At 44.6% G+C, this 24,999-nt stretch overlaps 1 protein-coding gene across 1 annotated transcript in view; it reads left to right on the forward strand.

Annotated features, from left to right (window-relative positions):
- Window positions 1–24,999, forward strand: part of LSAMP (limbic system associated membrane protein) — a 1,021,997-nt gene that overhangs the window by 118,097 nt on the left and 878,901 nt on the right. The gene's annotated exons all lie outside the window — the stretch shown is intronic.

Below are 24,999 nucleotides of genomic sequence, written 5' to 3' on the forward strand. Positions count from 1 at the left end.
GACAGCCAGGGCAGGCTCTGATTACTTATCCAGGGTGCATATACTGGACTCTGTTGCCTCCTGCACATGTAGCAGCCTTAGCATGTGCTTATAATTGCACAAGCACTGCACCTTACCTCTGAGTACATGTATGGAAACATATATGAAGCTGCGTAAATGTAGTGGTCCATCTGTGTAAATAGATGAATGTGTTCTTCCTACATGGTGATGCACAAATATAAAATCCTGACATCCACTGAATGTATAGATTAAAAAAAAAACAACAGAAAAATGTTCACTTGTGTGCCCAGAGTCCTGAGAGCACATCTGTGGCAACAGTCTAGTCTGGTAAGAAACGCATTTTTGTGGGCCAGGAGACTTATGCTGTGTTTCTCGCTGTGCTCCTTATTTGTTGTGACACTTTGTACAAGCCACTTCACGGATCTGTATCTTTTTCCTGTTTTATAAACTGAAGACAATAGCAGTGTTACTAACTCTGGAATTTTTTGTCTTGTGCCTCAATAGTAATTTGGACTTTACCAGATGCCTCTGCTTCTGAAAGTACACTGTTCTTAACTTCTACTTTAAATAAGTACTTTTTGTGTGTTTGGTCAGAGAGTAAGGCTTGAAAATATGGCTTGCATCCACCCTTGAGGGTCATAGAATGACAAAAAGAAGCGGGAAACCAACTTTTCTCAGTGCTGGAAATCTTTTTGATTTTTTCGAGAAAACTGATGATGTTAGCGTGATTAGGGGATAGGAATGTTTACTGGGGTACTAAGAGGATTATTGAGCCTTGCATAGGTAGGACATCCTGCATTATGCCAGTGCGGTGTGTTACAGTTTTGCAAGCCATTATAGTGTGCAGATACACTGCCACAGAGGTTTTAAGTCTTCCCCACGTACAGTAGTACTCTCAGGTCCACAGTGAAGGCACACAAGTCAACACCTACAAATGTATATGTGTTTACGCAGAGTAAAGCATTTACAAATTAAGAGGGAGGCTCAGACACCAATCGTGCACAAAAAACAGCCCATTAATTGAATAATTGCAGAAGAGAAAGAGAGGAAAGCAGAAGAATGGACAACATGGAGATATCGTTGCACAGTTGCATATGCTTTTGGTTTCTGACCAGGGTTGGGAATAGAGGTGTAACCCCCTAATTAAAAGAGCAGCATCTCTACATCTTAATATTGCAGATCACAGAGATTAATTTGAAGTTCAGGCATCAGAGCCCCTGTGAGATATAAAAATCGGGAATATAGACTTGTCATAGCTGACACTTCACCAGTGCTTCGAAGCCTGTGAAATAAAATCCTCTCTCTGTGAAAGTCCAAGGCAAATCTCCTCCTGGCTTCTATGTTTTAAGCCACATCTGCTTTATCTCATTCAAAGGGGCACACCATGATCGGAATAGGCTCTGGTGCAAGGTTTAGCTCGGCTTCCACACCATTTTCAGGGCAAGAAGTTGATAAAGTCAGGGGCTGAGGCAGATGTTACAGCTTTTTTCCCCTCTTATGATTAGCCAGCAAATGTGATTTGGCTGTGTGATCTGTGTAATACAACTACGACCATTTCAGCAGAAGCTGTACCCTGCCCTGGCTTTCCTGTGTAGCCTTCATACCATACAGCTGCTCTCCTCTTCATTCCAAGGTCAGAGCAGGGCTGGGGTTGCCCTGCCCACTCTTTTACTTAAAAGGATCCTTCTTTGTTTTCCTTTTTTTCTTTTAAGACTGTACCTCAGAGACTCACCTCCAGAATGCAGTGTGGCTCACAGGGCTGTGCTGGGTGCAGTACAAGCACAGAATAAAACTAAAAAACAAACCAACATTTGCTGTCCATAAAGGCCTGGTGACCTGACAGGTGTGTGAAATACAGAAGTAGGAACAGAGAGGAAGTGTAAATAGAAAATAATAATGTGTTGTCTTGCAAGCTAGCTGGCTGAAGATACCCTGCTTCCTCAGCACCTAATGTAAGTAGCTCACCTGCTTTTCCCTGATAACCTTGCTTTAGATACCAGCCATCTGCCAATGGTCTAGTCCTGCATTCTTGGTTTCAGGAAAGTTGCGTTTTGATGCAACCTGCACCTTTGCCAGAGATGTACTCCTTTGTGATCACCAGCATTAATAGCATCATGTCCACCAGTGTCAGCAGTACTGTTTTCACAGCAGTTTCCACAGGAGTCTTATGTCTCTAGAAAACAGGACAAGCAAAGAGATGCTAAACTCCATTGAAAGAGGCCCATTTAATTCAGAATTGAAGCACCTTTGCTAAGTCATTGTGGGAGAAATATGCCCTGCCCTAGTCAGAACATTTCCTGTGATGTCTAGAACAACACAGTTCTTGTGCTACTAGTGCTATTAAGTCTCCTGAGTGAGTTTCATGGTAGCTGGGGGCTGTTTAAAAGAAAAGAAAAAAAAAACCAAAGCAAACAAGAAAGAGCTTCTGCAGTCACGGTTCATTTCAGTTTTCTTTGTAATACAAGAATGCAAAGAAAAGGAGGCTACTCTTGATTGGCATGACTTAAAATCTCGGGATAGGTGCAGTACCTGTACTTAGTTTTTTGAATGTTTGATGTTGACAAGGCTGACTGCCCGTGGCTGCCAGACTGTAAACACGGTTGCTGCGTGTGTGCAACCATCCTTCCCATTCCTTCCTCCCTCTCACTTTCTCATATATACATGCACGCAGACACATTTGCTACCTGGCATCTTCTCCCAGCCACTTCACAGATGGGAAGAGAGAGGCATCAACTGTTTCCCAGTGTTTCTCTTCTCCCAGACTGGCTGTATTCCACTGCAAGTTTCTCTTACAATTGTCGAGATTATTACTATTATATATTTTAGACATACATACACACACACACACACATATATGTTTTATATATATATATTATTCACTCTCCCGCTGCAGCTGAGAGGCGCACCTGGGATTTATCTCTGTAATGAGAAAAGGGAGATAGTGAGAAGTAAGGGCATTTTTCTCTGACTTGGATTGTATGTCATTTTGATATTCATTGTAAAAGATGCTTTTCAAATATTTAAATGTATGTGTGCTCACATATCAGTTCTCCAGGATGGATCGTATGCGATGTAATCACTGTTTTATATCTCTTGTGCTCTGTGATGTTCTCCTGTATCCATTCCTTTCGGTAACTTCATCTGGGAGAGATGGGAAGATGAGGAGCTAGAGCTGGGATTGCCTCCATAGCCTGTGCTCTGTCATTATCTCTTTTTGGGAGAGGCTGAGATTGAAATACGCTCACTGCCCTGGGCGAGGGCTCTTGCACCTTTCCCAGCACTGCTGCTTCTGGGAGGCGGAGTGGGGTTAAAGTTGCTGAGTCCTCCTGTTAGAAAATATGCTTACATCCTCATGGGAAAGGCTGAGCTGGGATTGATCTTGATAGTTATCTCAAACAAAGGGCATTTTGACTGATTTGGGAGCAGTGTATGAATTTATGGATATCAGCAACACCTGTCCAGATTCACGCTAGTATGAAAATCTCTTCTTATGACTTAGGGGGCAAAAGAACGGGGGTGGGTATATTTCCTCTGTCTTTGCTTGGCTGGGGAATGGGGCTGGCCATACTGCACGCAAACTCTTCCTCCCCCTTCGTCCTTGGAAGGTCTGCTCTCCGTCAGGTGTGCCATCCCGCCATCTGCTCCCAGCACCGAGCAGCTGGTACGATAGCCATAAAGGCTGGCAGGAGTGGCCCTCCAGCCGCGTGAATGACAGCATGCACCACTGCTTCCTTGGCACAGGGAGCAGTGCTTGTAGCTGGGAATTAGAGGCTTGTAAACCTGCCGGTTTGAAGGCGGGTGGAACGGCTCTCTGTGGCACTCCCGAGGCGTGGGAATCTGTCTGAGCTCCTGCTGATGCCGTCGCACCTGCAGGAGCCTCGGCCAGGCGCGTGCGGGAAGCGTGTGCCCGTGGCAGGGTGCCACGGCCGATGAACTGAGGTCCAGAGGCAGTGAGGACACGTCTGCAGAGCGCTCCATCCTCATCACCTCTCCTCCCCAGTGTGAAGCAGTCCATATCCCCAGCCTGGCCCTGATGAGGAGTATACTTGTGAGTGGGGGGGGGAGGGGGTGACGGGGGGGGGGGCAGCAGTCCCAGCTGGCCAGTCCAGTTCTTCCCCCAGGTCACTAAATTCAGCAGCCTCCAGGCTGTCTTTGAGGCACCGTCCCAAGGAAGAGGAGAGTGCTGGTCAGGGCAGAGTCAAAGAGCAGGGGAATTGTTTCCACGTATCAGCTCTCCGTGGCTTATGAGAGGGAGTAGAATGAGTAAATGGAGCATGGAGGGAAGAGGGGTAAGAGGAAGGAAGAGAAATTTAGTGGGAAGGTAAGGAAAGCTCCCAGTTGTATTCAGCATCTGCTTTCAAAGCAGCAATTGCTTGCTGCCCTGTTACCTGCAGGGCCTGATAAGACAGTTTGCATTCTGATAGTTGCTCACTGTCGGAGAGTCGTAATTTGAACTGCTCAAGAAAAAGTACTGCAGCCCAACAGGAGGGGAGGGAAAGGGAAAATGCAGATCTTTTGTCTTACCTAAACGGAGACCAGAAGTTTTCTGTCATCAAAAAGATGTATTTTTCTCCAAGAACCATAAATAGTGTTTTTGGAAGCACTTTCAAATCTTTCTGATTCTTTTGAGAGAGGCTTGCACCAAGGCCACCGTCTGAATAGTATTTGCTGTTGGGACTCTAGGGATGGCTCAGATTTCTCTGTGAACTTCAAGCTTCTCCATAGGGGAAGCATTTAAAGCTAGGAGGTCTTTTTGGTGTCCCATAGCAATGTGCTAAATCCAGAACAAGACTGAGGAATCAATTCTAGAGTTTGAGTTCTGGCTGACATGATAAAAACAGCCTGTACATTTCAAATTTTGGTATATGTTGTGACCTCTCTGTGTCTGAGAATCACAAATGTGTAACTTGGGTCCATGCACCACCAAATGATGTGCCATAGAAGTTCAGAAGTATTTTCAGGTAGAGATCAGACTCATCCTTAAAATTTCTGGGTGCCACTCTTCTACCTGGAGAGGTATACTTTGCCCTGGGAGGTGTGTGCCAATTCTTATCTGCACCATGTCCATTCAAACAAACAGGCTTGGATGAGTGACTCTAGTTTTATGCCATAGCCAGAACAGGCAGTAGGTTACATTCTTTCTTCTGGTGTTTGGAAGCTGTCGTCGTTTTTCTGGGTTCCTGCCCCTCGGTCTGGGAGAATTAACAGTGGGCCTAGAAGTGTCCCACTCTTTGTAAGTATTTATTGAACCAAAAAGAGAGGGCAGTGCTAAGAAAAGGTGGTTGCTCTGGCACGGGGTCTGAGATTCAAACTCCTGTTGGAGAGGAGCTGAAATTTGAGAGTTGCATATCCTAGGTGATGAATCCAGCTACTCGCTTTACTTTTTGTCCCCGTATGACTAAAAATTTCACTGCGAGAATGCTCCTGTTGAAAGTTCGGGATAACAAAAGTTTTGACTTTTTAATGAATTGGCATGTTACCACTCTGTGGTTCATCTAGACACTCCTAGGCAGTTTTGCTACTTAAATCTCTGCTCTTCTTGCTTTTGGGCCCTGTTCGAAAGCCCCTTTGAAAGTCAAAGCTGGTACCCTGGTCCTCACTAATCCCTCCCTGTCAGTCCTCCTTGCTTCTAGAGTACCTCAGAAATGCAGCTGAAAAGATGTGAAGTAAATTCTTTGTGCTGTTCTCTGCCCTCAGAAGAGGGGGCTTCACTTTCTAGAGTTGTAAGCTGCTCTTGCGCCTTAGCTGTACCACTGCTCATCAGCGCAGAAGATCTGAAAGGACTGACAAATAGATTAATACCTGGCAGCTATGGCTAAAACTAGGTACCTCTGAACGGGCAATCATTTATCACTAAATTACTTTCTGTAAGCCAGGTAATTTCTGATCAACATGCACAAAAACAAAGCCACAACAGTGATGTGATGTTAACCAGAGGCCATTCCTATTCCCCAGGCTGGCACAGCAATGAATGCAGAAAGAATTGTCACTTGAAAGGTTTATGAAGCTTAATGAAAAGTGACATTGCAGGATGCTGGGGAGGGAGGGGTCCAAAAGGCTCGGTCTGGTTTGTCTGGTAACGAATGAAACATGTGGAGAGGACTTATGACTGGAATAACTGCCACTCAGGAGTGAGCAGCACTGGCAGAGCTGGTGTGGGGAGCCCAGGGCCTGGGACAGGGTGGGAGGGAGGTGGCTGGAGAATAGGGATGTAAGTGCATAAACTATGTAATAGCCTTAGCTTTTATAGAAACAAACGTAACCATGTCCAATGAATTTTTAGTGTGAAAAGGGTGGTGAGAGGTGAAGCAGAACCACAGATGTAGATTTGTTTAGAATCATCAGCTGTTTAAAGCTCAGCACAGGGATTCAGATCCAAAAGCTCTGGTGTGTCGTGACTGATGTCTTTTCTGTGTCTGTAGTAAACCAAACAAAGAGCCCAGTCCAAGCATCTTTGAAATCTGGGGCATTCAGTTCCAACACACTACCTCCTGAAGAAGAATGTCTTTTGCATTTAATGAATTTAAAATGTACTGCCTCCAGGGATCTTTAAAATTCACAGGAGTTAGAAGAGGCTCCTTACCTCACAGAATAGGGCTCAGTGGAAAGGAGGAGAAGGGGCACTTCTGTGAGTCAGGGAAGTCCTGAGGAAGTTCTTTTAGGGTATCTTGGCTAAAGCTAGGCCAAGCATGTTTAGACAGGACACTTCTGTAGCACATCCCTCTGGCCACGCAAGGTTAATTTTATTGTGCCTCATAGGGATTCTGTAATTGATGTGCATGCATACTTTTAGGCTGTGCATGAGTGTCAATGCAAAGTAAGAAGCTCCCCATTAACCTTCTGAGCTTGCCCACTCCCTCATCTGCTCCCCAGGGATTGCTAGCCAAGGCACCCTGAACGTCTAGGCAGATGTCTTTTCCCTGGTCTTCCATACCCCCAGCATTCCCCATCTAATACCTGAGAAGAGAGGAGCTGCTAGCATCTGTAAGGTTTTTTTTCTTGACAAATGTCCCATTTTCACAGGCAGTTGAACTGAACTGCAGCTTGTGCTCTGTTCAAACATGTCAATAAACATTATTGCAAAGATGTACAAGCAATAATGGGAATGTATAAAACTCACCTTTATTGCTTCTTGTCGTGAATTTACACGCTGCTCTAAACAGCTTTTACTCCTCCAGGGGAAAGCCTTGGGATTTTGCCTTTACCAGCATGCTGATTTCCCAGGTTTATACCAGAGACCCTTGTTGCCTTCCCTGTCTCCCCACCACAAGTGCTGGGGATGGGAACACAGCAGCAGCGGTGTGATTACATGACTGAAGTCACAGTCAGGCCCGGTTAAAAACTGAAGGGGTTAAGTTGCTGTTCTTCAGGATAGGCTGCTACGTATGTTATTGCCTGTCCTTTGCTTGATAGCACAATGCCAAGGAGTAAATTACATTTGCCAGTGCAGTGGTAGGGAACAGATCAGTTCCCCCCTAGCTGTAGCTTCACAAGTGTGGCAGTTGTATTTCTCCTTCTAGGGACTGAGGCTGCTCAGTGCACTCCTGTAATACTCTCATTGATGTCAGTTGAGGTGTTATGTGAACAAGGCACATTCAAGCTCTTTGTCAGTGTTTCAGTGCTGTTTCTGCTGTAGAGAGAGATGCTCGGCAGCATTCTTTCCGTGCAAAAGCTTCTTGGAAAACACAGGGGTGAAGCCCATTGCTGAGTTGCTCCGTGGCAGAAACAGGATAAGAAGAAATGCAGGTGAGCCCAAAAACTTCCCAATCTGAGTTTCTTGGTAATTAAAAGCATGGATCAGGAAAACTAGCACCTCCCTTGCAATCTGCACAATACATAAGCCTGGTGATCATGGCAGCAAAAGGGACTGATGGTTTTGCTACTACTCCAGAGTGCTGGCAGTTTTGTTCCTTTTCTTCCTCCCTGGGGTTCAACTGCTGCCCCTTTGCTCTGACTTCATACAGGACTAAGCACAATAGTTCCTTGGTCCCAATGCATATTCCCTGTTTCCTTTTCCATAGCACCCAGTGCCCCAGCAGGTCTGTGCTTATACCAACCCTCAACACAAACGGTGATCTTGCTATTTTATCATGCTGTCATGTATATTCTACTGGGTGAGATGCTTCTGCTTGAATGCCAGCTCCTGTGGGTGGGTGAAGGACTGCTGAGAGGTAAAGATTTGGGAAGTGGAGATTGCATGAAATAACTGCATTTTTCCCTATTGTTTGGCTCACCCAGGAACACAGCTATCCTGTGCTTCCTGGGCTCCTGCCCAGCTTACCCAGCTTTGTGCCAGTGGGTGGGTTGTTAGTTCGGTGGCTGCTGCTGCTTGTGGGACTCCCTTCATGCTTTACTGCCCATGGCGCTGCCGCTTGTGTGGTACAACCCACGGTTCAGCTCTACCCATGCTTCCCAAAGGCTTGCTCTCCTGCAGGACTGTCTTTCTCTGCCAGCAGCTAGGGTCCTAACAATATTTTAATAGCGTTGGCTCTCAAATGCCTGCTGCCCTCCTGCTTTCCCTGGCTCTACACTGGCCACCTGGCTGTGTTTGATGCCCAGGCATCCTCTTGGGCTGGCCTGACTCGTGTGGTCTCCTGCCACCTTGTGACACAGGCCCAGGGCTGGCTTTCAGCACTTGCAAATGCAGCAGCTGCTTGGAGCCATCAGAACCCATGCAAGCATCACAGAATTTTACGCCAACCTATCTGCTGCAATGCTTCTGAAGTGCAGAGAATTGGCAGCTCAACACTGCTGCTGTATCAGTCTCTCTGGTGTTAAAACCAGGGAAAGGCCTGAAATTTCTGTCCTCGGCCACCCTCTTCCCAGCTAGGGCCCCACTGTAGCTTGTAGCTCCATGGGGAAATTGTAAGGCTGGCTTTGATTTAGTGACAGGGCTTTCTTGACCCATTAATGGTGTCTCTGGTAAATTTGATACCTCATCCTTCTTAGTCCCTCTCTGTGTCTACAGCAAGGCAGATGTTCCTGCCTTGCTCAACTTTTATTTTGCCTTGATCATCCAAGATTTGACATTACTCTGTTAGGGGAGGAAGGGCATCTAACACGTCAATATAGAGTAGTATAGGTCCAGGCTGTGAGGTGGAGGAAGGGCTGAGACAAAGCTGCAAAGCTCCCATGAGGTGATACACTGTGAAGTTTGGGTCCTGAGGCATGTTTGCCCAGACCTTGGTATTGAGATTGCAGTAATAATTTTGTTTTGACTGTCTGTGGAGGGGGGGGGGGGACCAGCATGGCAGACTGAGCTAGTGATCTTGGTTGCTTTTTCTCTGGAGAGCCAGCCTGTACTGAGTTGCTTTTTACTTAATCCCTATCAAAAGCATTTTTGCCTGTCTATGGCTTCAGAAGCTTCTGCTGGTTACAGCCCAAGGAGAGAGCTGCCCTCTCCTCTGCCAGCCAAATGGGATGAGGTACAGGATGTGGCTGGGACTCATGCTCTATCTTCAGGTGAGGATAGAAGTTTTTGGGTAGGGGAGGTAGAAGAAAGGTGCAGTTGATACTGTTTCTGACAGGAGTCAGGCAACTACAGAGAGGGCCGCTCTTCTGGCCTGTTCACTTTCTGTCTTCCCTCCTGTTTTCTCTTACTCTAGATTTTGGAAAGGAGAAAAGGGCTTGCCTGAACTGGCCTCTTTTTGCTGGGAGGATGTCTGCTCTTGCAGCGGCAGGAGAAGAGCTGAGGAGCATAGGGCCAGGAACAGAAGTGGTGGGTGACTGATCTGCAAACTAATAAGGGCTTGAAGAGAAGCATGGGGAACAGCATACCCAAGAGCGTGTCTGGGGAAGCCCCTGCAGCAGGGTCAAAATCAGCTCAGCTCTGCAATTTGAGGAGTGGGCATTGTTATAATGTTCTTACATATTATAACAGCAACAGGCAAGGGGGGCTTAACGCATCCAAAACCAGATCGGTAACCATAGTAAGTTTTTGTGTTTTTTTCTTTAAAGTTAAACTTAGGATTGTCTGTACAAGCACAGGGGTGTATTCCAGTAACATGACTGTATTCCAGTGATTTCCAGCATCTTGAGTTTGAGGCCATCTGGGCACAACTTAGAGCAGCCGTGGAGTTGCTGCATTGATCTGTTCAATGGATCTAGGAAATGTGAAAGTGTTGTAGTCTCCAGTTTCTTGAGGACTAGCTTTGTTTCAGGCTTCTGAGGATCACATCTGAGTTTTTATCTAATTATAAGAAAATCCATGAGAGTAGGTATATGGTTAATAGAGGGAAGGCAGCAGTTGAAGATTGCATCAAGCTGACAAAGCTCCTAAAAATTTGTGAAAATAGCTGCAAAGAAACTGACTTGACCTTCACACTCTCCTTTCTGGTGCTAGGAAAGAGATCACAATCAGAAAGCAGGATAAGACATGAAGCTCCTGTTTTTGTGTCTTCAAAAACTTTGGGTTCTCAAAGCATTGTCAGATAAAAGCCAGTTCCTGTGATGGCTGGAAGTGGGTTGACGCTTCTTTGCTACCTAAAATCACACCATCCACATAAAAAAGAGTAAGAAACTCCTCCTTCTCCAAGCAAATAGATTGTAAGCTATCTTCTTTTGTTACCATCATCACTGTAGTTTGAGGTCTGGGAGTTGCTGAGAGAAGAGCTGAAAGTGTGGGACATTTTCATGTTCATGGCATGGTAGATAGATGGGGCACCTGACCTCTTCCTCTCCTTTTTTGACCTGTGTGTCTGCATAGGGTGGGAAAACAGCGAGGAAGTAAAGGTTAAATTTTTATTTGAAAAATTGAAGTACAAGTGGTCATGCTAACCAAATAAGGAACTGCTGGGTTACAGTATCTTCATGCTAACAAAAACTAGTCAACACTGCTCTGTTGCAGCTGCTGGCCTTGCTAGTGCACTGCCCTAGGGACTTAGCTTCCAAAGGTTGTGTTACAAAGGAGTCAGTTTCCTATATCTCATATTAGTTTGTCATGAGAAAGAAGTTCATTGTGTTATTAAGACATTGTGTACCCCTGGAAAGGTATCTATTTGATAAGATCCAACACTAGACTAACAAACAGCACTGCAGGGAGAGAGAGGAGGCACTGGCAGAGCTGGACATGAGGGCTGGGAAGGATATTTCAAGAAGGGTGTAAGTAAGCTTGTCACAAAAGAAGAGTCTGTGTCAAGGCAAAGAGAAGAGGGCTCAGAAAGAAAAAAATTAGAAAAGTATGTGGAAAGTGGAAAGGAGAAAAAAGATAATGAGAGAGCAAGAGCCAATATGGAGGCTGGAGCAGAGGAAGAGCTTTATCTGAGGAAGGGGAAGGAGAAGAAAACAGACTATATATGGGAGAAAAAAGGCAGACATCTGAGCACTGAAGAGTTCATGAAAAAGACAGGATCAGTACCTGCAAAAGATCTCATAGAGTCATATGACATGAATTAAACATGGCCCCAAAGGGATCAGAATCCCTGAACAGCGTAGAAAAATGAGCCAGCGAAGGTAATATTGAGCTACAAGTGAAAGAAATGGCCAGATTCTAAATCCCCCAGCACAGGCATCTTGCCTTTTTATTTATATGTAAAGTGTTGTGCACCCCTATGCTACTGCCATACTAATAATATTTATCTGATAAACTAGACAGGAAAAAAGAAAGAGTTTGTTAATGAAGGGGAAGTAGGGGGTGAGGGATTCACAGAAATGAGAGAGAGAAGTGTATTCCTTTTTTTAATAGGGCAGAATGGTTTTATGAGGAAGGCAAGAGTGGCTGGCACTCAAATTCCCTGGGTTTTATTCCTGGCTCTGCCGCAGACTGGTTTTGTGACCCCCTGAAGTCCCTTCACCTCTTTGAGCCTGTTTTTCTAATTTGTGCAACAGGATAATGATATAAACATGCTCCAAGCAGAGGTGAGGAGGTTGAATATGTTCACAGCTCTTCCCCACCACCCAGTTGCTGTTATCGTTATCATCATCACCATCATCTTTTGCAGGTGAGACAGTGACATGTCCCTGCCTGCAGAGGAAAAGATGGGCAGAGAACCAAGAGGCTGCACTCTCAGCCCCTTCCCACTTCCCTTCCAATCCTTAGACTTAACTGTCCCTGCACTTTGATACTACTGGGAAGCAGAGGGGTGTTTGTTGGCAGGTTTGCTGAGGGCCAGGTGGGGTTTAGCCCACCAAGACTGTCTGCAGGGCCTTCTTACTCAGCTAAAGCTGCTGACAGCTATACTGCTGTTTATTTATTTGGCTGCTGAGGACAGAAACAGCAGGAGATAATCATAAGAAAATCATAAAAAAGAGGGAAAACCAGCAGATAATATTCTGCAAAGGGATTTAACGGGGTGAAAAATTGTCTTTTGCCGAACTGTCTATGACACTAAACACTGTCTCAGAGATCTTCACTCTTCCTCCTCAGCAGAGGCTTAAGCAAAGCGACAGGCAAGGCTCTGAGCCAGCGTCTGGGGGGTTTGAAAATATGACAGGCAAGAGCCTGGGTTTTTCTCATCAGCATCTTTCAGTGGCATGGATGCAATCAGTCATTCAGGCTGTTTCTCTCTGGACAGGACCATCCCCTCCTCCTGCCACTAAGAGTTGAGGAGTGGACACTTGGGAAATGCCACTCTACTTCCTATACTCCACTCTTTCAATTGAGATGAATTTTTCCCTGTTCTGCAAGAGCATGGTGAAATAGCTGGAAATGCTGCGGGCAGTTTGCTGCTGCTTTAGGAGGCAGAAGTTTCAAATCTCGTCCTCAGTGTGCTGCTCTGATCTGCTGTCAACAGGGTGGGACCCATTTGAATAGAGACAGCAGCTGAGGCTTAATTTAAACTGGGCAAATCCCTCTTGATGAAGCAGTCTTTATCAGCTTCCCCTTGCCTTGCTGAATGCTGAAAGCTCCCTTTGCAGGAGGATGTTTCAGGTTTGGGAAGCATTTCCGTGCTGCTGTCATTCTGTCGTGTGGTGTTACACAATGTGATGCAAACTTTTTGGTTTTGTGCACTACAAGGAAAGGGCAGGGCAGCTGTCAGGGGCTGGCAAAGATGGAATGTGCCTACTCATCCTCTAGGGTTGCTTGAAGAGAATCAGTCACATGGGGCAGTGGGCTGCTTTTAAAATAAGTAAAACAACCACCCTTTCTTCTACTTTCTGGTGCAAGAAACTGGATGGGGAAAGATAGGCTGTCAGACTTAGAAAATCTGTGTTTGATTTCCGTTGCTGCTAGAAGCTGACAAGTTGACTTTGAGGAAATCATTGAATCTTGTTGTTTCCCTCTTTTGAATGGCCATAATAGTTCTTCCCAGCTTCCCAGGAAAGCTGGTGAGCAGAAATTCATGTGCAAGGTGACAGATATTATACTGTTGATGGAGGCCTTGTAAATGCCTAGACAGATCTCCTGAACAGCAACCACAGATAGAAAAGTTCTCTGAGCTCCCATCTAACTACTGCCTCTCTTTATAGGTTGTTCCCTGAACTCTCTTATTCTCTGTATATGTCCCAGGCAGTGAGGTTTCACTTAAGGCTGTCTGTCACAGCCTTAATAGATCTCATGGGAGTAGAGCAGGAGATCACGCATCAGTCTGAGCATTGTGCCTTATTCCTGAACCCATTTACCATCTCCCTCCCTCTTACTCTCTAGTTCTCATCCATCCAAGTTTCTACAAGGGAAACCTGATGTAAATGCAAATTGGCTATAAAACTCTGTAAATCAGTCAAGCAATGAGGGGAGATGTTCTTCCTGAGTATAGTGGAGGCAGCGTCTTCATAGGGCAAATGCCAAAGAGGTAGTAGAAAGCTAGTACAGCTGAACCTAGTTCAAACCCTCCATACAATAAACTGTCTTGTCTGGGAAAGTGCTCACCTGGAAATACGTTGACATTATCACTGCTGTTTTAGCTGGCTGCTTATGGCACGTTTGTCCCTCTGTGCACCTATCTTGCAGTAGAGCAACCATAGGCACAAATTCTCATGTCTCTGTATGGAAGAGCTGAGGTTTAATTTAAACAAAGACCTACTTTTACTACCTGAAGTTAAAGTGCTCCACTGAGGTCTACTCCTCAGACTGAAGGAGCACTTTTACTAGCAAAACAAGAGAATAAGTGCTCTTTACCTACCCAAATCATAGTCACTTGGTGTTAAGGAGTTGTTTCTGATACGGGGATGCAGGAAGGTGTAGTAGTACAGCTCTTCCAAACTTCCCCATGCCTATGAATAGGGAGGGAAAGCCACCCATACATTTTTCTAGGCTTCAGAGAATGCAAAAATGGCTTAAAGGCAATCCATGCTACTTCTCTTCCTGCCCTAAGGTTGGCATCAGGATCCCAGGCAGCCAGCTGGTGTAAGGGATCTGTTCTACACTCTTGGGCAAGGCAGTTCACAAACAAGAAGACCTTGTAGCACAGACCGAAAACACCCCTGTGAAGTAGATTCGAACTCCAAAGTCTTGATCTTCCAGCCATGAGACTGGGCCCATATGCATCGTAGGAGGAACATTGTAAAGCAGTGTATTTCCAAAATGAAGTCGGTTTACAGTTGGCCACTAAAGGACCTGAGGTCTGTTGAATGTCCAGCCAGCCTAAAAACAGTCAGAGCTATTTGTGATGCATATCCTTTTGTAAAGACAGAAATGGTTCTCTCGGTGATAATTGCTTTATAAAAGAACTAGATAGAACATACCTGAGAGAAAGTATTTTTTCTCATGCTTATAGCTACTCTTTTCATTGTGGTATCTTTCATCAAGCATTACTGTGACAAAGCTGTTCAGCAAGATGACGTCCTTTCTCTGAGATATTTTGCATGTACTGTGCAGTAACTGCAGACCTAGTATGCACCAACTCTCAAACAAGCAATTTTCAGCCTCTTCCCTCCCAACCACGCTGCCTGTAGCCAATTTTGGGGAAGCACAGAAAAACCTTTTCTACTCAGAAGTCCTGTACTGTTGATCAGCAGGAGGTCCATTGCTGATAGACTCTAGTTGTTTGGCAGTGAAAGAGATCATAAGTTACCCCAAGTGACCTGCATTTCAGAAACAATTTTTGCAGTATTAAAAAAGAGAGGGCAGATCAGGACAATCCCAGATCCCAGGAAGTCCCCAAGGAAACTTTCAGAAATGTTGCTGCCAAGCCCTTGCAAGCCCTTGCAGAGTTCCCAGTGTTGTTGCTGGGAAGTCTTATTCTAGCCACTATTTGTACCCCAGACATGCTCTGGCATTGCTTTTTACAGAGACAAAGGGAAAAGGACAGGGAAACACATCAGGCTTGGGAACACTAGCTATTTACATAGAAACTGTGGCATTAGGATCAAGAAGTATAGGGCCACTGTATGACTGCTTTCCAAATAGCTTACTCTGACAATGGATGCCTTTGTACTGCCATTGCCCCAGAATTACAGTGTCAGGTGCAGACATAGTTCTTGAGCTATTGAATTGTTGTCACAGTGTCACTATACTGTCAATGCAGGGGCCCAGCAGATTTTTGTTAAAAGGCCAGGGCATTCCTCCCTTATTTGAGTGTGCCTATGGCTGCTTAAAATTGCATGCTGCTCTGCCCTTGAGCTCCTTTCGTGCCACACTGAGCCCACGTTCTTCAAGGGCATCACCTTTCTATTCACCTGTGTAATGCACTGACTCCAGGAAGGCGCAGAGAGCTTGCCTGGGTTATTCTCAGGTCAGTTAATTACAGCTAGGCAGGTAGCATGTTGCCACTGACAACTGACCAGGAACTGCACACACAACTGCAGATGTGGAGATACCTTATCTTCGCCAAGCCCCCAGGCACCCTTTTATTTCTGTTACCTGTATCTTTCCCATCACTTACCTGGGGGGAGATGGTGAGCTCTTTGGATAGGGCAGTAGTGTATGGTATGTGTTTACAGCAGTCTGCAAGATGGGAATCAGAAACAGCTCAGGACTTCATCAGCTGCAGTGAAAGCAATGGCAGCAAGCTACAGCAGTAATCGGAAAGTCTTACCACTTTCCACTCTGTTTCTATGTAGGAGGGTAAATATCTGCTGCCACTGACAGGGCTTCCATTTTGATTTTAACCAAATGAAAATGAATGCTTTTCAATGGAGAATTTTCTTTACTGGGTTAACAGCCTCCTCCTATGTCTCTGCTCTCAGCACCAAGCTGTTACCCATTAATCCCCTCATCTCTGTTCCACCCGCATCATCAGTATGATTCATATTAGCAACTGATTATCATGGATGTCCCATTCACAGCCACTCAACGTCCAAGTGGACTGAGAGTCCACAGCTCCTTCTCATGTCAGGGTTTCAAATCACCATTTCCAACTCCAAAAAATTAGCATCAATTCAAGGAACCAAAAAGTGGGAGTCACTTTGGAAAACTTCATTCATGGTGATTCATCCATGTTTACACAGAGATCCCCTGACAGCTCTAGCAATAAAATGTAGATCTCCTGACTCTGCACTATACAGATTTTTTGCCTATACCACCTGTTTTTTTAATCTCAAGCACATGTGTAGTGAGTGTGACAGTGATAGTCAAGAGGACCGTTCATTAAGGGGTGAGGGATAAAGCAGGATCCAACATGACTGCAGATATTTAGATTCAAATGTTGTGTCCATTTTGGGATGGAAGAACAGCAGATCGGAGTTTGTCAAGGTAAGGCTAGAGCAGGGATCAGAGGCTGCCTTTGGTGGCTTGTCACTGGTGACGAATTCTTGCTTTCTCCCACCTGTGTCCCCAACTTCATATCTCATGACCGATGCCTTCCCCTCTCTATATTCCCTTCACACGCTAGCACTCAGCCGGCACACAGAGAGGCAGGGAGAGAGCGAGAATGCTGGCAGGGAGTCAATATATTTCAGTGTTTTATTACTACGGAACTGAAGTAGCATTTAGTTGGTTAGGCTCAGCGCAGAGTGAGCAGTCTAAAGCGACTCAGATAGTGGGGCCAACGATTAAAGGCACAACAAAAAATCCATGGATTAATTAGCAGGTCAATGGTGGTTGAGTAGTTATTGCTAAATTACAAGGTTTGCATGTAAGAGACAGCATTGATCCCTGGTGTTTGCCAGCTCCTTTGATTGTCTGTTAGGGATGTGGGTCAGTGGGGGTAGGTTCCCGTTGATTTCGTAACTGGAAAGGGTATCAAGAAAGGTAGGAAATGGGGGCTGCCGAGGGGTTATCACCCCCCTTACACAAACACAGACACACTCTGCCAGCTTAATGGAGGTTCAAAATTAATTGATACCATCTGCCAGGCATCTCTGCTCCTGCCGCAGCTCTGCGAAGCCTGGCGGGCTGAGGGGGTGAGAGAGGGGGCTGAAGAGGTCCTGCGACGTGAGTGGGACACAGGTCCAGTGAGCGGCACAGGGAGGAGCGCGGATGAGGTGAGAGGCACACGCAGAGGTGGACTCCCTCTTGCTGCAAGGAAAAAAGGTTCTGTCAGGGAAACAGTGAAAGCATATTTTTCCAAAGACAGGGTTTTGAACAAAAGCTGAAAGGGCATAGATACAGCCCCCTCAACATGAGATGCTGGAAAATTTTGTGGAGGAAGGTACACAGACCACTGCTTCTACAGTGGGACACCAAGGACTTGCAGACAGACACAAGCAGCTCCTTTCCCATGAGGAGTTCTTGGGAAACAGAGCATCTATTCCCTTTTGGAGCAAAGAAGGGTTTGGGGTAGAGGCACAAAGAGTCTTTCCTGGTGTGGGGCTGAAGGGAAAATAATATTTCCCCTACTGCCACTATCATTAGCAACTCTGTAGCAATGACAGCTGGGATTGATCAGAAAGAAAAATTTACCGCTGAGGTCTCCCACATAAATGCAAAGTAGGCAACGAGGGGGAAGAGCGGGAGAGGGAAAAAGAGAGAGAGAGGGAGGGAGCCACTGCCTGATGGATACGGTACTTGGGGACTCCGCTCTCTCTGCGTTGGGAGCTCACCAGACTGCACTAATGTGCATAATAATCAAGCTGTCAGAGCCCTCGCTCCAGCTCTGCTCCGAGGCAGGCAGCGCCGAGAACGTTTTATCTCATTTCCAAATGACTTTTTATGCCCAGTAAAATGCTGTTTTCATATCAATTAATAATTCAGCTAATAACACAATTAAGGAATCCGCCTTTTGCTGCAAGCCATTTCAAGGAGAGAGCAGGGGAGGGGCAGGCTCAGTACTAGGGAGGCTGCAGACTGATGCTGCACTACACTTGTGGGTTTGCTGTTCCAGTGTGGAGTTATCCAGTAATTAAATGTGTACATCAGGGAAGCCAAGAGTTACAGGTCCTGTTTCTCTCTGTGTGTCAGAAGCACTGTGTTATCTGTTGGCAAATCACTTAACCTCTCTGAAATTAAGTTTCCCTCTGAAAAGTAAGCATTGTGCTACTTAACTTTTGTAACTTTAGTGTTTTGCAAATGGAATGTATTGCTAAACGTTACAGGATTGGTGTCACAAAGAACCAGGTCTTACTTATGAGAAGGTATGTGCCAGGTAGGGCTTTGCAGAAACAAAATGCCAAGGCTTAGTGGGTCATCTGGGATTTATTGTCTCCCATGTACAAGCAGAAATCTTGCTGCATTCAGAGGCAGCTATCTTTATCCTGATTACGAGATTCTGAGGTTTATCCTATAGATCAAATATTGGTTAAAAGTATGATTATTATTAATTTGAAACTGATACAATTATACAGGTGCAAAGCTGGCTAAGAGCAAAGAAATCTTGCAAACATGCCATGAACATATATAGTGTACTTTTTTCTTTCCCATACTGTACAAGCCTGGCTGCATCTCTTCTAGGGCATTCTGTGACAGCAGCTATATTCCATCACAGTACAAATAATACAGCATGTGGTAGTAGACACAGCTTATGTGGGACATTTAAGGGCTGCTCTGTTGTAGACAGGACTGCTGGAACAGAGCAGGAGTAAATGTGACACAGTTCTGAACATGCAAATGCTGATTTAATTCTGTTCAAAACTGGGGGAAGGCTGTTCCTGTTTCAGGTCCTGACCATTGGTATATTCACTTTCTGCCCTCCTTTGGAAATTAGAATTAGCTCTAAATAAATAATTTTTATTTACTTATTTATTTTTCGCAAGGATTGAGTCCTGGCTGATTGGTTGGTGGTCCTGGCTCCAGACCTATAAATCAGCATTTGAGAAAATAGCATGACTTAGCTCCACTTCAACTCTGAACATGAAACTGGTCAAAAGGAAAAGCCTAGTACTGGTTCAGACCTGCTTAGCTCCCTTTTATCCCATCTAACATTCTCTCTTCATGTCCTCCCTCTGACTTATTTAGGTGGTAGCAGTTTGTGAGACAGGGTTCTCTTTTTTGTCTATGTCATACTGCAGAAAAAGGTGCCCCGTCTTCATAAAAATCTTGAAATATAGAGATGCAGGGGACCTCAAGAGATCATTAGTTCCCTCCTTCAACCCCATGGCAGAATCTGCTTTACCTAAACCAAAATTATCAAGGCCTTTCATTGCAACCATAGTTCAGATAATGGCTGACAGTAATACAGCATTAAGGACTAATAATTCTGTTTTGACTCATAAGTGCCTTTGCTCATCATTTTCTTTTAGCAAAAGTTGCATGAGAAAAGTGCCAGATGGGGTCTCAGAACCCCATTAGATCAGCATACTTCTGAATCCACTGGAGCCAACATTAAAACTTTAGTCTCTTTCAGAGAGAATGAAAGCTTGAAATGCTTGTGAAGAGCCCAGATTTATTGCTCTAGGTACATCCCTGAAGACTGAAGGCCTGTTCTCAACTCTGCTGTAATTTGTAGCACAGGCAGTTCCAGGGGCACTCTCTTCTTAGATTAACATGTCTCAGTGTGTAAGTGTGTGGTGAACATCTTCTTGGGTGGGCAGACAATCAAGTTCCCTTGGCTCACTTAGCCTGTGCCACCTGTGTTCAGACTGACCACAAGGCTATTACTGCCCTCTTTTATAAAGACATGAATATTTAGTAGGATCTCATTTAAGACCTAACATTTTGTTTTTCTATATAAATTATCAAGCAGCCAGTAAATGCCAGCAAGTGTCAGTTGCAGCAAGCTGGATTCAGTCCAGAACCGTGAGGCAGAATGCTTCATGACCCAATCCATCCCTTCCTTAACAGGGAGATCTTTTCCTGTCTTGCTGCAGTTTCTTCCTCTATACTGCAAGACCTACTGAGCCCTGCTGTTCACAGTCAGAATAATTTGTGCCCTTCCATGTGGTTAATGTTGTCATGGAGCCTTTCTCTCTCTCTCTCTCTCTCTTTTTCTTTTTTCACTTTTTTTATTAATAGAACAAGATGTTGATGAAAACACCTGCTCATTTTTGCTTTTCTTAATGAATAATCTGTATAACATTAAATGGCACCACAGACCAACTCCAGCAGGGGAGATGGTGGCCATGTGCTAAGAGACTATCATAGATCACTCCTGTGCCTGAGCATGTCAGGAATCTTCTAACAAGGTGCTTGGATGCAGGAATTACCTGGGAAATAAAGAAAAGCAGCATCTGTATGTTTCAGGGAAATCCACTAACCTTATTTTCTTACTCTCTCTTTTTGTCTTCCTTTCTAGGTAAGTGAAGCTTTGGTTTTCCTGTGCAAGAAGTACTAGTTGGCTGTGCCTTGGTGAACTGAGAAGGTGCTGTGTTCCTCTTTGGCTCAAAGGCCACAGTAAGGAGTGTCCAGTTTCAGATGTTCATGGCTGTGCTGTTTGTTCATGAGTCTTTGCCAGTAAGACTTGTTGCAAAAACAGGTTAATTGCAACAGTGTGATCCAGCGGCTGGAGTGGTTAACCTGCATTGCTTTACACCCTGTCCGTAAGTCATCACCTCTTATCAGAGTGCTCATAGCGTACATGTGTACTGTTGACCTCTATAGTTTTCTTTGTCAGCCCTCCCCTTTCCCAAGCTGACTTATAACAAGACCATGAGTACTACTACCACTGTGCACTCTCTTTGTCTTGGGTGCTGAGGGCTTTGCCAGTCTTGGAACAGGTGATTTTTCCCTGTGGTGACTATAAAGATAACTGTAGTGCCCCTGTATAACCACAGTGCAAGTTACGTGGGAGTGGCAGACTTGAGTGTGTTCATAATTGTCAAGCTGATTATCCTTTCAGACATTTGCCACCGTGTTCTTGTGGTTTGTGACCTGAGTCTGACTAAGTATTTTTGAAAGTATTTTTCATCATTCTGATCTCCACTTTGCATTGAAGTCCTAATAGCCCCATTTGAAGTCAAGGTTTCTGTCTGTATGGACTTACCATACAGCAGGCTTATGCTTCTGCTTTTCAAATACCTTAAGGTTGTATCAGTACCATGTAGCTTGTCATATACTGAGCCCCTCCACCTGGCCAGGGAATATCTTTCATTTTGTGCCGTTGGCTTCCAGGACCAGCTTTCATACAAATACTGTACAAGTCAGAGTTATTCCTGCTCTGACTTTTTATATCCGCAGACATTATGTAGTCTACCAGAGCTGGTCTGGAAGACAAGTAAAGAACAAGCTTGGAAAAACAAGTGTGAGTGAACAAGAGACTTCTATGTGTAGGTGTAAGTTCTAGTTGTGCATAGAAAGCAAACAGACGGTTACCTACACATGCAAAGGTAAAGGGAGTTTTGCCATTGATAACAGTCAGTCCAAGATCTCAGCTTCATGAGAGTTTCATTCTTTTCCATCAACTTTTACTGGTAGAAGACCATATCGAACCACTGGATGTTCTGATATTAACGTACATCATTTGTAGAGAGTGTGTATGTGCTCCCAATTACAACTGCAGTATCATGGTCGTGGTTTATTAGAGTTCTCCAGATTGTCTGTATGGTCTTAATGCAGGCCATGATGAGGGGTTCCAGTTTCAGATGTTCATGAGTCTTTGCCAGCAAGACTTTTTGCAAAAACAGAATAATTGCCCACAGATTAATTCACACTGTGACCTGTAGCACTGGGGAAAGAAGTGCTGTTGGTTCTGGATATGTTCAAAACAGGAGGTTTATGATAATATGAGATTTCTCAAGCATGGTCATCACTGCTTAGCATTCCTGGGATATTCCTGCTGCCTCCGCAGAGTAACTCTGTTGAATAACTGAGTTTCTGCTTAAAAAAAAAAAAGAGAGAGAGAGAAAACATTCCTCTGTGCAGGCCAGCTGGAGTAATAAGCATTTGAGAAGCTGTATGGGGACTGAGTGAGTTTGAGACACAGACTTGAAGCATTCAACTAAATAAAAGGGAGAGAGAGTAAAGAGCACAAGAGGAGAACAAACATGATTCATATTTTGGACTACCTTGATGTTCTCCTTCTTGATTCCACCACTTCTGCGGCTTTAATATGTCTGTTATGGAATGCCAGAATGGTTCTTCTGCTGTTGTATTATCTGGAACAGCTATTATCTGGGAGACGTATCTTTCTGTAATACCTGTGTCACTGGCCTATACATGCCAAGTTTTTGGGCAAGTCTCCATATGAAGAATTTTCACCTGGCCACCTTATCTGAAGCAGTGGTCTGTAGGGCTCTTTGTTTTCTAGGTTAATCCCTTTGGATGGATCTCACTGCAAAGAACTTTATTCTTGGTTTAAAACTTAAATTTGCTTCTAATGAGCTGCAGCATATGCATCACAAGAACAAACATGAAAAAACAAAAGCTCATCTCAATCGGGTTTTTGGTGCAGTAGCTGACAGAACAAAACCTAGCATCCCCACCCTCGTGACATTTTATTGTATTTAGCTCTATGTTGCACATTGTAGCCGTGACAGATGATTCCAAGCCAGAGAGACCCTGTGCACTGACATTAGGCAGAAAACCTGTGTAATTAGTTCAGCAGCTAGAAAGACAGGAGAATCATGTTCAGTCTGTGTCCAGATGCAGAGTTCAATGAAAAATTTCTTTTGCATTTGTTGTAGCTGATTCCTATTGAATAACCAAGACCTTAACTTCACAACAGATTTGTTTTCCCTGTGCCCCAGTATAAATAGGAACTCACATTTGTTCCTTGCTTGGAAGATCCAAAAAGGATTTGACAGACTCTTGAAACTTGGGTCCTTGGAATCCAGAGCTTCCCTGTGCATCTCTTTCCGTAGTTCCACCTGCATTTTCTCACTAACAGAAGCAGCTTAAACCATGCTCTGGCTGCCCTCACAGCTGTACCAGCATGCCTCTCTGTGGGTCTGCTCATCAAAAAACTTTCTGGAGGAAAATGTCCTTCTTGCAATGTTTCGCTTTGTTACTTTTGGGCCAGATCAGTTCTCTGATCTGATTCATAACATAGTCTCACAAAGACCTGCTGGTACATCTGAGATGTAATATACATAGGGGCAATAATGAGTAAGAGGGGAGAAAGGCAAAAAGAAACAAGGGTCAGGAACACCTTACGTCAAAGACAACTTTAATTAGCGGTTGTTTTTTCATTTCCAGCTTTTTTTCCATCAGAGTTCCCATTGCCCTTGGATATAATAGCATCACTATTCCAAAAAACTCAAACATCACAAGGCTTTAAAAACATAAAAAGATGTGGATTCCTTTTCTTTAGGGTCCTGTAGGGTATGATAAAGTTATATGATCTAACTTTTGTCCAAAATCTTGATGGTTAGGAATTTATCTTAAAGGCTAAAGTAAGAAGCTGAGTTTCTTACTTAGGCACATGACTCAAAGAGCTGGCACTTTTAAGAAAACCATGAGGCTCTGATAAAATCAAGCTGCCATTTGTTCCAACAGCATCTCTTTATGGACACCGAGGAGTAAGGAACAAGTCTTTGCCCGAACAGGATTACAAAGGAAATTGTCATATCATTTATGGCAGCCTCCTTATCATTATCATTAGAGCTAATGCCATCATCATTTTCCCCAGTGAAAGCAGGGCCTCTGGGGCCTCTCTGCTTCCTGACAGTGGAGACACCAGTGTGCATATTAATATGCAGCTCTGCTTATGCTAATGGCAGCTATTTGTAACATTAATATTTTCTTCCACCATAAAAAAATAACAACAATAATAATAATGCTTTGTCTTGAGCATTTGAGCTCTAAAGTGCTTTTCAGGAGTGGAAGGGGAAGGAAAAGTCTCTGACCTAATTTTTATATCCTTGAGGGGAAGGCCAGATTTGCAGATGGCATAGGTACTAAAATACTTGCCCTCCTCAAAAGCATTCTGAAGGTCAGTGGGGAAACTGGTCTCCCTCACACACAGAGAAAGCAACATCATGATTAAATGTGACTGCTCAAAATTCCTGCTGAAAGGCACACTTTGGGAGTGGATCAGCAGTAGGGTTGTGCTCACTGCAGTCAGCCCTTGCACCTGTACTCAGGGAGACAGGGAACCTGCTTTGGCAGTGCTGAGCAGCATAGGTTGATGCTCTGGGAGGTGGAGAGCCAGAGGGAGCAACCACTTCTGTTTGGTACATCTGTGTCATTTTGAGTGCTCTTGGGATGGCTTTGAAACCCCAGTCTCTGTCCTTGCAGTTAGCAAGCCTAGAAGTAAGCCCCTGGGTGTGCCCTCTGTGCCTGAGCATCCTGGTTTAGTGTGGCATTAGGCATGGATCAAGGAGCACATGTGGCTTCCCATAGCTCCCAACAGCAGGTCCAGTAAGTACGGTGTCACTACCCCATCTCTTCAATAAATTGTCATCTTTGTATTTGTTACAATATCAGCTCTATGCAGAAAGAAAAGTTCAGCCTTTTCCAGTATTATTTACTGTAAGCACTATAGCACATAGTTCTAGTAGCCATGCAGTGTGACCCTGCTATGTCAGGTGCTGTGCAAATGCAGATCAGGAAGGCTGGGTCTTTCTCAAAGGGCTTGCAATCTTCAAAGTTCCTCGAGCTTTTGGATCTGAATTGCTGAGAGTACCTTTTCTTTTATTTCCCAGCTTTAATGTTTTCTGTGGCCTTTGCCCAAACCTTCAAATGATGCAAACAGGGAATATAAAGTACAGAAGACAGAGGGAAAATAAAAAGGAAGGAATTCAAGCCTTGTCAGGTTTGTTCCCTCACTCAGAGCTGCCACTGGACTCTTCCGTGGCATTGGGATTTCCGGGCAATGTCTCCATGTTCTGCAGGGCAGATCCTGAATAGCACATTGTTAACATTTCGTTATT

Source organism: Dromaius novaehollandiae, chromosome 1 (assembly GCF_036370855.1).
Source record: "Dromaius novaehollandiae isolate bDroNov1 chromosome 1, bDroNov1.hap1, whole genome shotgun sequence".
In the NCBI taxonomy this organism is placed as follows: Eukaryota; Metazoa; Chordata; class Aves; order Casuariiformes; family Dromaiidae; genus Dromaius; species Dromaius novaehollandiae.